This window comes from Scyliorhinus canicula, unplaced genomic scaffold (genome assembly GCF_902713615.1).
Source record: "Scyliorhinus canicula unplaced genomic scaffold, sScyCan1.1, whole genome shotgun sequence".
NCBI lineage: Eukaryota > Metazoa > Chordata > Chondrichthyes > Carcharhiniformes > Scyliorhinidae > Scyliorhinus > Scyliorhinus canicula.
This window is the reverse complement of record NW_024055726.1, coordinates 112,499-126,959: the sequence shown is the minus strand read 5'-3', so window position 1 is coordinate 126,959 and position 14,461 is coordinate 112,499. Positions and strand designations below refer to the sequence as shown.

Here is a 14,461-nt window from a genome sequence, read left to right as displayed (position 1 = left end):
ACTTCATTTGAATCCAACGTATGGCAATAAACGATTTTGATTTCATTTCATTTCCCAGTCAGCCAGATCCACACCCTGATCATCCTGAGCATGTTACACATCCCAGTCAGCCAGTTCCACACCCTGATCATCCTGAGCATGTTACACATCCCAGTCAGCCAGTTCCACACATTGATCTCTGTTCATCTTGTGCATGTTACACATCACACTCAGCCTGTTACACATATTGTTCCCTGTTCATCCTGGCCATGTTACAATCCCAGTCAGCCTATTCCACACATTGATCCCTGCTCATCCTGAGCATGTTACACATCCCAGTCAGCCTGTTTCACACATTAATCCCTGGTCATCCTGACCATGTTTCACGTCCCAGTCAGCCTGTTCCACACATTGATCACTGTTCATCCTTAGCCATGTTACACATCCCAGTCAGCCTGTTACACACATTGATCGCTGTTCATCCTGACCATGTTACACATCCCAGTCAGCCTGTTCCCCACATTGATCACTGTTCATCCGTAGCCATGTTACACATCCCATTCAGCCTGTTCCACACAATGATCCGAGTAAGCCTGTTCCACACACTGATCCCGGTTCATCCTGACAATGTGACACATCCCATTCAGCCGGTTCCACACAATGATCCCTGTTTATCCTGACCATGTTACACATCCCACTCAGCCTATTCCACACATTGATCCCTGCTCATCCTGAGCATGTTACACATCCCAGTCAGTCTGTTTCACACATTAATCCCTGGTCATCCTGACCATGTTTCACGTCCCAGTCAGCCTGTTCCACACATTGATCACTGTTCATCCTTAGCCATGTTACACATCCCAGTCAGCCTGTTACACACATTGATCGCTGTTCATCCTGACCATGTTACACATCCCAGTCAGCCTGTTCCCCACATTGATCACTGTTCATCCGTAGCCATGTTACACATCCCATTCAGCCTGTTCCACACAATGATCCGAGTAAGCCTGTTCCACACATTGATCCCTGTTCATCCTGACAATGTGACACATCCCATTCAGCCGGTTCCACACAATGATCCCTGTTTATCCTGACCATGTTACACATCCCACTCAGCCTATTCCACACACTGATCCCTGTTCATCCTGAGCATGTTACACATCCCAGTCAGCCTGTTCCCTACATTGATCACTGTTCATCCGTAGCCATGTTACACATCCCATTCAGCCTGTTCCACACAATGATCCGAGTAAGCCTGTTCCACACACTGATCCCTGTTCATCCTGACAATGTGACACATCCCATTCAGCCGGTTCCACACAATGATCCCTGTTCATACTAACCATGTTACACATCCCAGTCAGCCTGTTCCACACAATGATCCCTGTTTATCCTTACCATGTTACTCATCCCATTCTGCCTGTTCCACACAATGATCCCTGTTCATCCTTACCATGTTACACATCCCAGTCAGCCTGTTCCACACATTGATCCCTGTTCATCCTGACCATGTTACACATCCCAGTCAGCCTGTTCCACACATTGATCCCTATTCATCCTTAGCCATGTTACACATCCCAGTCAGCCTGTTCCGCACATTGATCCCTATTCATCCTGACCATGTTTCACCTCCCAGTCAGCCTGTTCCACACATTGATCCCTATTGATCTGACCATGTTTCCCATCCCAGTCTGCCTTTTCCACACATTGATCCCTGTTCATCCTGAGCATGTTACACATCCCAGTCAGCCTGTTCCACACTGTTTCCTGTTCATCCTGAGCATGTTACACATCCAAGTAAGCCTGTTCCACACATCCCAGTCAGCCTGTTCCACACAATGATCCCTGGTCATCCTGTGAGTGTTACACATCCCAGTCAGCCTGTTCCATACAATGATCCCTGATTATCCTGACCATGTTACACATCCCAGTCAGCCAGTTCCATACATTCGTCTCTGTTCATCTTGTGCATGACATCCCACTCAGCCTGATACACATATTGTTCCCTGTTCATCCTGACCATGTTTCACCTCCCAGTCAGCCTGTTCCACACATTGATCCCGATTGATCCAGACCATGTTTCACCTCCCAGTCAGCCTGTTCCACACATTGATCCCGATTGATCCTGACCATGTTTTAATTCCCAGTCAGCCTGTTCCACACATTGATCCCGATTGATCCTGACCATGTTTCACATCCCAGTGAGTCTGTTCCACACATTGATCCGGATTGATCCTGACCATGTTACACATCCCAGTCAGCCTGTTCCACGCATTGACCCCTGTTCATCCGGCACTGTGCTAAATCGCTGGCTTTTAAAGCAGACCAAGACAGGCCAGCAGCACTGTTGAATTCCCGTACCAGCCGCCCCGGACAGGCGCCAGAATGTGGCGACTACGGGATTTTCACAGTAACTTCATTTGAATCCTACGTATGGCAATAAGCGATTTTGATTTCATTTCATTTCCCAGTCAGCCAGCTCCACGCCCTGATCATCCTGAGTATGTTACACATCCCAGTCAGCCAGTTCCACACCCTGATCATCCTGAGCATGTTACACATCCCAGTCAGCCAGTTCCACTCAATGATCTCTGTTCATCTTGTGCATGTTACACATCCCACTCAGCCTGTTACACACATTGTTCCCTGTTCATCTTGTGCATGTTTCACCTCCCAGTCAGCCTGTTCCACACATTGATCCCGATTGATCCAGACCATGTTTCACCTCCCAGTCAGCCTGTTCCACACATTGATCCCGATTGATCCTGACCATGTTTTACCTCCCAGTCAGCCTGTTCCACACATTGATCCCGATTGATCCTGACCATGTTTCACATCCCAGTGAGTCTGTTCCACACATTGATCCGGATTGATCCTGACCATGTTACACATCCCAGTCAGCCTGTTCCACGCATTGACCCCTGTTCATCCGGCACTGTGCTAAATCGCTGGCTTTTAAAGCAGACCAAGACAGGCCAGCAGCACTGTTGAATTCCCGTACCAGCCGCCCCGGACAGGCGCCAGAATGTGGCGACTACGGGATTTTCACAGTAACTTCATTTGAATCCTACGTATGGCAATAAGCGATTTTGATTTCATTTCATTTCCCAGTCAGCCAGCTCCACGCCCTGATCATCCTGAGTATGTTACACATCCCAGTCAGCCAGTTCCACACCCTGATCATCCTGAGCATGTTACACATCCCAGTCAGCCAGTTCCACTCATTGATCTCTGTTCACCTTGTGCATGTTACACATCCCACTCAGCCTGTTACACACATTGTTCCCTGTTCATCTTGTGCATGTTACACATCCCAGTCAGCCTATTCCACACATTATTCCCTGGTCATCGTGACCATGTTTCACATCCCAGTGAGTCTGTTCCACACATTGATCCGGATTGATCCTGACCATGTTTCACATCCGAGTCTGCCTTTTCCACACATTGATCCCTGTTCATCCTGAGCCATGTTACACATCCCAGTCAGCCTGTTCCGCACCGAATCCTGTTCATCCTCAGCATGTTAGACATCCTAGTAAGCCTGTTCCATACATCCCAGTCAGCCTGATCCACACATCCCAGTCAGCCTATTCCACGCAATGATCCCTGTTCATCCTTACTATGTTACACATCCCATTCAGCCGGTTCCACACAATGATCCCTGTTCATCCTGACCATGTTACTCATCCCATTCGGCCTGTTCCACACAATGATCCCTGTTCATACTAACCATGTTACACTTCCCAGTCAGCCTGTTCCACACAATGATCCCTGTTCATCCTGACCATGTTACACATCCCAGTCAGCCTGTTCCAAACAATGATCCCATTTTATCCAGTGAATGTTCACCATCCCAGTCAGCCTGTTCCACTCAATGATCTCTGTTCATCCTGTGAGTATTACCCATCCCAGTCAGCCTGTTGCCTACATTGACCCCTGTTCATCCTGACTATGTTACACATCCCAGTCAGCCTGTTCCACACATTGACGCCTGTTTATCCGGCACTGGGCTAAATCGCTGGCTTTTAAAGTAGACCAAGACAGGCCAGCAGCACGGTTGAATTCCTGTACCAGCCGCCCCGGACAGGCGCCAGAATGTGGCGACTAGGGGATTTTCACAGTAACTTCATTTGAATCCTACGTATGGCAATAAGCGATTTTGATTTCATTTCATTTCCCAGTCAGCCAGTTCCACACCCTGATCATCCTGAGCATGTTACACATCCCAGTCAGCCAGTTCCACACCCTGATCATCCTGAGCATGTTACACATCCCAGTCAGCCTGTTTCACACATTAATATCTGGTCATCCTGACCATGTTTCTCATCCCAGTCAGCCTGTTCCACACATTGATCACTGTTCATCCTTAGCCATGTTACACATCCCAGTCAGCCTGTTCCACACATTGATCACTGTTCATCCTGACCATGTTACACATCCCTTTCAGCCTGTTCCACACAATGATCCGAGTAAGCCTGTTCCACACAATGATCCCTGTTCATCCTGACAATGTGACACATCCCATTCAGCCGGTTCCACACAATGATCCCTGTTCATCCTGACCATGTTATACATCCCAGTCAGCCTGTTCCACACACTGATCCCTTTTTATCCTGTGAATGTTACCCATCCCAGTCAGCCTGTTCCACTCAATGATCCCTGTTCATCCTGTGACTATTACCCATCCCAGTCCGCCTGTTGCGTACGTTGATCTCTTTTCATCCTGACCATGTTACACATCCCAGTCAGCCTGTTCCACACATTGATCCCTGTTCATCCTGACCATGTTACACATCCTAGTCAGCCTGTTCCACGCATTGACCCCTGTTCATCCGGCACTGGGCTAAATCGCTGGCTTTTAAAGCAGACCAAGACAGGCCAGCAGCACAGTTGATTTCCCGTACCTGCCGCCCCGGACAGGTGCCAGAATGTGGCGACTAGGGGATTTTCACAGTAACTTCATTTGAATCCTACGTATGGCAATAAGAGATTTTGATTTCATTTCATTTCCCAGTCAGCCAGCTCCACGCCCTGATCATCCTGAGCATGTTACACATCCCAGTCAGCCAGTTCCACACCCTGATCATCCTGAGCATGTAACACATCCCAGTCAGCCAGTTCCACACCCTGATCATCCTGAGCATGTAACACATCCCAGTCAGCCAGCTCCACTCATTGATCTCTGTTCATCTTGTGCATGTTACACATCCCACTCAGCCTGTTACACACATTGTTCCCTGTTCATCCTGAGCATGTTACACATCCCAGTCAGCTAGTTCCACACCCTGATCATCCTGAGCATGTTACACATCCCAGTCAGCCTGTTTCACACATTAATCCCTGGTCATCCTGACCATGTTTCACATCCCAGTCAGCCTGTTCCACACATGGATCACTGTTCATCCTTAGCCATGTTACACATCCCAGTCAGCCTGTTACACACATTGATCGCTGTTCAACCTGACCATGTTACACATCCCAGTCAGCCTGTTCCCCACATTGATCACTGTTCATCCGTAGCCATGTTACACATCCCTTTCAGCCTGTTCCACACAATGATCCGAGTAAGCCTGTTCCACACACTGATCCCTGTTCATCCTGACAATGTGACACATCCCATTCAGCCGGTTCCACACAATGATCCCTGTTCATCCTGACCATGTTACTCATCCCTTTCGGCCTGTTCCACACAATGATCCCTGTTCATACTAACCATGTTACACATCCCAGTCAGCCTGTTCCACACATTGATCCCTTTTTATCCTGTGAATGTTACCCATCCCAGTCAGCCTGTTCCACTCAATGATCCCTGTTCATCCTGTGACTATTACCCATCCCAGTCAGCCTGTTGCCTACGTTGATCCCTTTTCATCCTGACCATGTTACACATCCCAGTCAGCCTGTTCCACACATTGATCCCTGTTCATCCTGACCATGTTACACATCCTAGTCAGCCTGTTCCACGCATTGACCCCTGTTCATCCGGCACTGTGCTAAATCGCTGGCTTTTAAAGCAGACCAAGACAGGCCAGCAGCACAGTTGAATTCCCGTACCTGCCGCCCCGGACAGGCGCCAGAATGTGGCGACTCGGGGATTTTCACAGTAACTTCATTTGAATCCTACGTATGGCAATAAGCGATTTTGATTTCATTTCATTTCCCAGTCAGCCAGCTCCACGCCCTGATCATCCTGAGCATGTTACACATCCCAGTCAGCCAGTTCCACACCCTGATCATCCTGAGCATGTTACACATCCCAGTCAGCCAGTTCCACACCCTGACCATCCTGAGCATGGAACACATCCCAGTCATCCAGCTCCACTCATTGATCTCTGTTCATCTTGTGCATGTTACACATCCCACTCAGCCTGTTACACACATTGTTCCCTGTTCATCCTGACCATGTTACACATCCCAGTCAGCCTATTCCACACATTGTTCCCTGTTCAACCTGACCATGTTACACATCCCAGTCAGCCTATTCCACACATTGATCCCTGCTCGTCCTGAGCATGTTACACATCCCAGTCAGCCTATTCCACACATTGATCCCTGTTTATCCTGACCATGTTACACATCCCAGTCAGCCAGTTCCATACGTTGACCCCTGATCATCCTGAGCATGTTTCACATCCCAGTTAGCCTGTTCCACACATTGACCCCTGATCATCCTTAACCATATTTCTCATCCCAGTCAGCCTGTTCCACACATTGATTCCTGTTCATCCGACAATGGGCTAAATCGCTAGCTTTTAAAGCAGACCAAGACAGGCCAGCAGCACGGTTTAATTAACCAGCCTCCCCGGACAGGCGCCAGAATGTGGCGACTAGAGGCTTTTCACAGTAACATCATTGAAGCCTACTTGTGACAATAAGCGATTTTCATTTCATTTCATTTCCCAGTCAGCGAGTTCCATACATTGACAACTGATCATTCTGACCCTGTTACACATCCCAGTCAGCCTGTTCCACACATTGATCCCTGTTCATCCTGAGCATGTTACACATGCCAGTCAGCCTGTTCCACACATTGATCCCTGTTCTTCCTGACCATGTTACAAATCCCAGTCAGCATGTTCCACACATTTGTCCCTGTTCATCCTGACCATGTTACGCATCCCAGTCAGCCTGTTCCACACAATGATCCCAGTTCAACCTGACTATGTTAGACATCCCAATCAGCCTGTGCCACACAATGATCCCTGTTCATCTTGACCATGTTACACATCCCTGTCAGCCTGTTCCACACAGTGATCCCTGTTTATCCTGACAATGTTACACATCCCAGTCAGTCTGTTCCACATATTGATCCCTGTTCATTCTCAGCATGTTACACATTCCAGTCAGCCTGTTCCACACTTCCCAGTCAGCCTGTTCCACACATTGATCCCTGTTCATCCTGACCATGTGACACATCCCAGTCAGCCTGTTCCATACTGTCAACCCTGTTCATCCTGACCATGTTACACATCCCAGTCAGCCTGTGCCACACAGTGATCCCTGTTTATCCTGACAATGTTACACATCCCAGTCAGTCTGTTTTACATATTGATCCCTGTTCATCCTGATCCATGTTACACATCCCAGTCAGCCTGTTCCACACATTGATCCCTGTTCATCCTGATCCATGTTACACATCCCAGTCAGCCTGTTCCACACATTGATCCCTGTTCATCCTGAGCATGTTACACATGCCAGTCAGCCTGTTCCACACATTGATCCCTGTTCATCCTGAGCATGTTACAAATCCCAGTCAGCATGTTCACACATTTATCCTTGTTCATCCTGACCATGTTACGCATCCCAGTCAGCCTGTTCCACACAATGATCCCGGTTCATCCTGACTATGTTAGACATCCCAATCAGCCTGTGCCACACAATGATCCCTGTTCATCATGACCATGTTACACATCCCTGTCAGCCTGTTCCACACAGTGATCCCTGTTTATCCTGACAATGTTACGCATCCCAGTCAGTCTGTTCCACATATTGGTCCCTGTTCATTCTCAGCATGTTACACATTCCAGTCAGCCTGTTCCACACATTGATCCCTGTTCATCCTGACCATGTGACACATCCCAGTCAGCCTGTTCCATACTGTGAACCCTGTTCATCCTGACCATGTTACACATCCCAGTCAGCCTGTTCCACACAGTGATCCCTGTTTATCCTGACAATGTTACACATCCCAGTCTGTCTGTTCTACATATTGATCCCTGTTCATCCTGATCCATGTTCCACATCCCAGTCAGCCTGTTCCACACGCTGATCCCTGTTCATTCTCAGCATGTTACACATCGCAGTCAGCCTGTTTCACACATTGATCCCTTTTAATCCTCAGCATTTTTCACATCCCAGTAATCCTGTTCCACACATTGATCCCTGTTCATCCTGACCATGTTTTACATCCCAGTCAGCCAGTTCCACACATTGATCACTGTTCATCCGACGCTGGTCCAAATCGCTGGCTTTTAAAGCAAACCAAGGCAGGTCAGCAGTACGGTTCAATTCCCGGACCGGCCTCCCCGGACGAGCGCCAGCATTTTGCGACTAGGGGCTTTTCACAGTAACTTCATTTGAAGCCTACTTTTGACCATATGCGATTTTCATTTCATTTCATTTCCCAGTCAGCCAGTTCCACACATTGATCCCTGTTCATCCTGACCATGTTACACATTCCAGTCAGCCTGTTCCCCACATTGACCCCTGATTATCCTGATCATGTTGTACATCCCAGTCAGCCTATTCCACACATTGATCCCTGTTCATCCTGAGCATGTTACAAATCCCAGTCAGCATGTTCCATACATTTATCCCTGTTCATCCTGACCATGTTACACATCCCAGACAGCCTGTTCCACACAATGATCCCAGTTCATCCTGACTATGTTAGACATCTCAGTCACCCTGTTCCACACAATGATCCCTGTTCATCTTGACCATGGTACGCATCCCTGTCAGCCTGTTCCACAGAGTGATCCCTGTTTATCCTGACAATGTTACACATCCCAGTCACTCTGTTCTACATCTTGATCCCTGTTCATTCTCAGCATGTTACACATTCCAGTCAGCCTGTTCCACACATCCCAGTCAGCCTGTTCCATACTGTGAACCCTGTTCATCCTGACCATGTTACACATCCCAGTCAGCCTGTTCCACACAATGATCCCAGTTCATCCTGACCATGTGACACATCCCAGTCAGCTTGTCCCACACATTGATCCCTGTTAATCCTGAGCATGTTACAAATCCCAGTCAGCATGTTCCATACATTTATCCCTGTTCATACTGACCATGTTACACATCCCAGTCAGCCTGTTCCACACAATGATCCCAGTTCATCCTGACCATGTGACACATCCCAGTCAGCTTGTCCCACACATTGATCCCTGTTAATCCTGAGCATGTTACAAATCCCAGTCAGCCTGTTCCACACAATGATCCCTGTTCATCCTGACCATGTTACACATCCCAGTCAGCCTGTTCCACACAATGATCCCAGTTCATCCTGACTATGTTAGACATCTCAGTCACCCTGTTCCACACAATGATCCCTGTTCATCTTGACCATGGTACGCATCCCTGTCAGCCTGTTCCACAGAGTGATCCCTGTTTATCCTGACAATGTTACACATCCGTGTCAGCCTGTTCCACACATTGATCCCTGTTCATCCTTACCATGTTACACATCCCACTCAGCCTTTTCCACACATTCTTTCCTGTTCATCCGACAATGGGCTAAATCGCTGGCTTTTAAAGCAGACCAAGACAGGCCAGCAGCACGGTTTAATTAACCAGCCTCCACGGACATGCGCCAGAATGTGTCAACTGGGGGCTTTTCACAGTAGCTTTATTTGAAGCCTACTTGTGACAATCAGCGATTTTCATTTCATTTCATTTCCCAGTCAGCCAGTTCCACACATTGATCCCTGTTCATCCTGAGCATGTTACACATCTCAGTCAGTCTGTTACACACATTGATCCCTGATCATCCTCACCATGTTACACATCCCAGTCAGCCTGTTGCACACATTGATCCCTGTTCACCCTTAGCCATATTTCACATCTCAGTCAGCCTGTTCCATACATTGATCCCTGTTCATCCTGAGCTTGTTACACATTCCAGTCAGCCTGTTCCACGCATTGATCCCTGTTCATCCTGACCATGTGACACATCCCAGTCAGCCTGTTCCATACTGTGAACCCTGTTAATCCTGACCATGTGACACATCCCAGTCAGCCTGTCCCACACATTGATCCCTGTTCATCCTGAGCATGTTACACATCCCAGTCAGCCTGTTGCACACATTGATCCCTGTTCATCCTGACCATGTTACACATCCCAGTCAGCCCATTGGGCTTGATAACTGTGTCTGTGCCTGCATGATTCTCCAGTCCTCTGAACCAGGACTCATGACAATGTACATGCAATTAATGATGTCACAGGACAGTATATGGTGTTTTGGTTGCTTTCGCTTGGAGTAGGTTAGACTATGTCTCATAAGGAGTTAGGTGTTATAGTCTGCAATATTGTGGGGAGGCACGGTGGCACAATAGTTAACACTGCTGCCTCACAGTGCCAGGGACCTGGGTTCAACTCCGACCTAGGGTGACTGCCTGTGTGGCGTTTGCACTTCCTCCCCATGTCTGCGCCGGTTTCCTCCGGAAGCGCTAGTTTTCTCCCACAGTCCAAAGATGTGCAGGTTAGGTGGATTTGTCATTAGTATCCAAAAGGTGAAGTGGGGTTCCAGAGTTGTGGTGGGGTAGTGGACCTGGATGTTGTGCTCCTTCCGAGGGTCAGTGCAGACTCACTTGGCCGAATGGATACCTCCTGCATTGTCGGGATTCTCTGTTTCTACAATTCACTGTAACCTGAGAGTCTAGAAGGAAGCAGCATGAATCAAAGCTAGCGTAAGGGAATGTTCTTACTGTAAATATGTTCGAATAAAGTTTGCGGTTTATAGCTGGAAGTCTTTGAGAATTATTGAAACTACTTCAACCTAAAGAAAAAAAAATTAAGGTAATCAGTGATAGAAAAAAATGATCTAAGCGGTAATCGAGCCCGTCTTCCTGGCTCTACGAAACAACAATGCTAACCACTGTGCTACAAATTTTCTCTAGACAATGCAGCAGTGATGATGGGAACCACAAAAATGTTGCTTCCTTTGTGAAGAAAGAAAATCCAGATATTTTCATTCTTGGACGTCCATCTTCATCAGTCTGCAGAGAAAGGGGCAAGTCAGTGGACTTGCTTGTTCCAGTCTATTACCACCTTGAGAAGTCTAGCAAGCGCCACAAAGAGTTCAAGGAAATACAAACATTGTGCAATTTAGAAAATCTCAGAAATCTCAACCATGTCTGCACGAGACGGTGTCCTTGGAAAAGAGCGCCGGGCAGATTTCTGGAACAATGGTCTACGTTGCAATAAGCAGAATCTGAGAAAGGAAAAAGACAAAAGGATAGCTCAGTGGGCTTGAGAGACGCTCAGTGACTGAAGGTTGACACTTCTGGAAAGACTTGTCCCAAGCCTCCAGTGGCAGAGACTCATCACCAAGGAGACAGGTAACTTCCTCATATACAAGTAGTAGTACCTTTAAGAAATGGGGGTTTACAACTGCAGTGATGTCAGTCAGATTTTTACTTTCGTTTTAGGCTGTTTGCTGCAGGGTATGTTTTAGTTTTGTTTTCAGTGTTAGAAATAAAGCCAGACATTATTTCAGTTCAGGTTCTTCACTCCAGATGTAGCACGGCAGCTAACTATCCACTAGGTAGCTTATCAACTCCCCGATCACAGAAAATACCAAGTAGTTAAATTGTTTATTACCTTTTAAGTAATTCACATACACCAATCAAAATAATACATTAGCTTAGAAATTATCGATACCCAATTCAAACCTAATAATTAGGATTTCATAATGCATCACATGAGTATAACTATCCAGCATAATCGAGGCACGTATGTATTATAATATCACCAAGCACATATTTGTCTCTCCCTCCTAGCTGCTAGGCATTTGAGATAAAGTGAATGCTGAGCTGTCGTACCAATACTCCCATCCCATTGTCCAGTGTCTATGTAAGGCACACAAGAGTGGCAGCTACATAATGATCAATTGAATATTTGCTTGCAAGTGACTGCATCCTTGCTGTAATTAAGGTCTGTGTATCCTTATCTGTTGTTATAGCTACAGTTTTCTACTAACTTGTTTCTGTCTGGGAATTCACCAGCTACAGCAAGCAGCAGGCCGTGTGAGCGCTTGGGTTTTATTTAAAACCTGTATATGTTTAATTCATTAACCCTTTCAATCATCTTGTGGTCTCAGCAAAGACTATCTCCATGACACTTCACAATTGAATGTCTGAGTTTAACTGTCTGTCCATCGATAGATGGTCCAAATTCAAGCTGAACCCTTGAACACAAAGATCACCTTCTTTCCTGGTGATATTGCCCATCTCCAAATCCACAACAGCTCACTTCCTGCATTGCTGTCTAACTCCTGGTTGGCCTTCCACCTTCTTTAAACTTGAACTGTGTTATTTGTCCCTTGACCCTCCGCATGTCATGTTTGAATTGTTTGTATGTTCACCTGTAATGGCTCCGTGTTTTTGAAAGCCTCCTGTTTAAATTACCATCCTCCCATCAGATTATTTTGGGGGACTGGATCAAAGCAAAACGGTATGGTTTATGGAGGAGGGCGAGGTAGATAGGTGAAGTGATATTCCAAATGGGGGATAGGACAACAAAATTTTCAACTTTGGGTGGTGGTGTGAAGGAAGACGTGCAAAAGGGATCTGCTTCATAAGACCTGACAATTTGACCACTGATGGACAAATAAACTAATAATGAGTAAGCAGATATTAATATAAAGATGAATTATGAAGCAGATTCTCAGTGCTTCCTCAAGTTTCTTTTTTCAGAATTGATTTTGTGCAATCAGATTTAGTTCTCGTTAATGACTGAATTATATTGACCAGGAACTGGCCTTGACTACTTCCTGCACTCAGAATAACTGGGAAATCCCATCACTCAGCAAATCCATTCCTTCTCATTCTCAGTGTTTATCTTTCACTCTGCATCTTATTATTATTCTTCATATAGTTACAGAAAGTCACTGAGCTTGTACAGAAGAGAAACAGGGTGGACAGTTCCAAACTTCTAAATCTGGTGATGGAGAAAGGCTCTCGTGCTCAGAGAGTGATGTGGGAATCATTTGTGAAAATACGCAACGGGGTCCCAAAGCTGGATAAAACACTGAAAGAAATACAAAAACGTGGTCGGTAAAATCACAGTGAATTCAATTTCAGATTCAAACACTGCAGATATGTCTATAAAATGCACAGGTCTAATTTGATAAAATCTGAATTGATTTAAACAGGCTCTGATTTATTTGGTTAGATGAACATGATCCGAGAATCGCCCGAAATATCCAGCCGACTCAAAGGTAAATGAAGGAATTGAAATTTGAAACCTATTTTTTCACTTCTGGGAATCACTTGGGGTGTCAGAATCTGGGGAGCAAGGCAGCACGGTGGCGCAGTGGGTTAGCCCTGCAGCCTCACGGCGCCGAGGTCCCAGGTTCGATCCCAGCTCTGGATCACTGTCCATGTGGAGTTTGCACATTCTCCGCGTGTTTGCGTGGGTTTCGCCCCATAACCCAAAGATGTGCAGGCTCGGTGAATTGGCCACGTTAAATTGCCCCTTAATTGAAAAAAATGAATTGGGTACATTAAATTTTTTTTTAAAGAATCTGGGGAGCAGAAATTGGAAGGCTGGAAAAGCAGGATTGTATGTTTTTTGAATTTGTCTGAAATACTTGATGCTTCTGCGTGTATTTAAAGTTAAATTCTAAACCTGTACATTTGAAACCATCACCAATTGGGCAACAGTTAGTTGAAGTGACTCAGTGTTTCTTTATGAATATGTAGATTAATACCTATTAATGACAGTGCGGGATTTGACAGACGTACTATGGTCCTTACTTTCCCGTTCAGAGGGCAGGTTGACACTCGCGCTGCAATTTAGTGATTGTGCTTGCTGCCGGCACAAATCCCGTAATGGTCGCTAAATCTGGTGACAGCCCAAAAACTGGATTTGAGAGGTTTAGATTTCTCCCCCCTCCCCCTCAATGATGTGGTCAGGTACACTCAAGAATGGGGGGAAACATGATTTATAGTATAATATAATCGGGCATGACCCCACTACTGCTGCCCTCAACGTATCTTCCTGCTCGGCTGCCGTGAAATACTGCCTGAGGAAACTTTCCTGAGCACACGTAACAAATTACATCCAATCTAAGGATATTTTTTAAATAGAAATAGTGCAGAAGAGATTTCCGAGGATGCTACTAGGACTTAATAGTCTGAGTTATAAGGAGAGGCTGGGTAGGCTGGGACATTTTTTTCCTGGAGCGTAGGAGGCTAGGGGTGATCTTATAAGAGGCCTGTAAAATAATGAGGGGCACAGATAAGGTAGATAGTCGAC

At 46.4% G+C, this 14,461-nt stretch overlaps 1 long non-coding RNA gene across 2 annotated transcripts in view; it reads left to right on the top strand.

Annotated features, from left to right (window-relative positions):
* LOC119960713 overlaps positions 1–13,457 on the top strand; it is a 41,474-nt gene extending 28,017 nt beyond the window's left edge. For both annotated transcript variants that reach the window (XR_005459498.1, XR_005459497.1), the window contains exons 3-5: positions 11,101–11,541; positions 13,079–13,253; positions 13,356–13,457. This is a non-coding gene — a long non-coding RNA (uncharacterized LOC119960713). The remainder of the gene's footprint in view (positions 1–11,100; positions 11,542–13,078; positions 13,254–13,355) is intronic.
* The last annotated feature ends 1,004 nt before the right edge of the window (positions 13,458–14,461 follow it).